This window comes from Fulmarus glacialis, unplaced genomic scaffold, assembly GCF_000690835.1.
Source record: "Fulmarus glacialis isolate BGI_N327 unplaced genomic scaffold, ASM69083v1 scaffold9037, whole genome shotgun sequence".
Taxonomy (NCBI): Eukaryota; Metazoa; Chordata; class Aves; order Procellariiformes; family Procellariidae; genus Fulmarus; species Fulmarus glacialis.
In genome coordinates this window covers 43,031-43,385 of record NW_009221236.1, presented here as the reverse complement: position 1 = coordinate 43,385, position 355 = coordinate 43,031, and positions in this window count along the sequence as shown.

The window sequence follows — 355 nt, the reverse complement described above, 5'->3', positions numbered from 1 at the left end:
TTTTTTCCGGTCGGTGCTCCAGAAGGGGAGGTGGGAAGAGCCAAACGCGGCGGTACCCCCTTCCCGCCCCCCCTCCGCTGCAGCACATGGGAAGCAAAAGTTTTCCTCCTCCTCCTCCCTCTCTTCTCTCCCCTCCGCCGGTTCCCCTCGCCCAGGCACCCCGAGCGAGCCGTCTCCCGGGCCGGTCCCCCGGAGCGGTTTGCAGCTGAAGGATGCGTCTGCCGGCACCTCGGCTGCTCCTGCCGGACAGCGGGGTCGTGCTGCGCTTCTCTGCGATGGGCAATGAGGAATAAAGCGCTGCTGGAGCGTCTTCTGCTTCTCTGAGGGCTGGAAAAGAGCAAAGGCGAGACTTTGA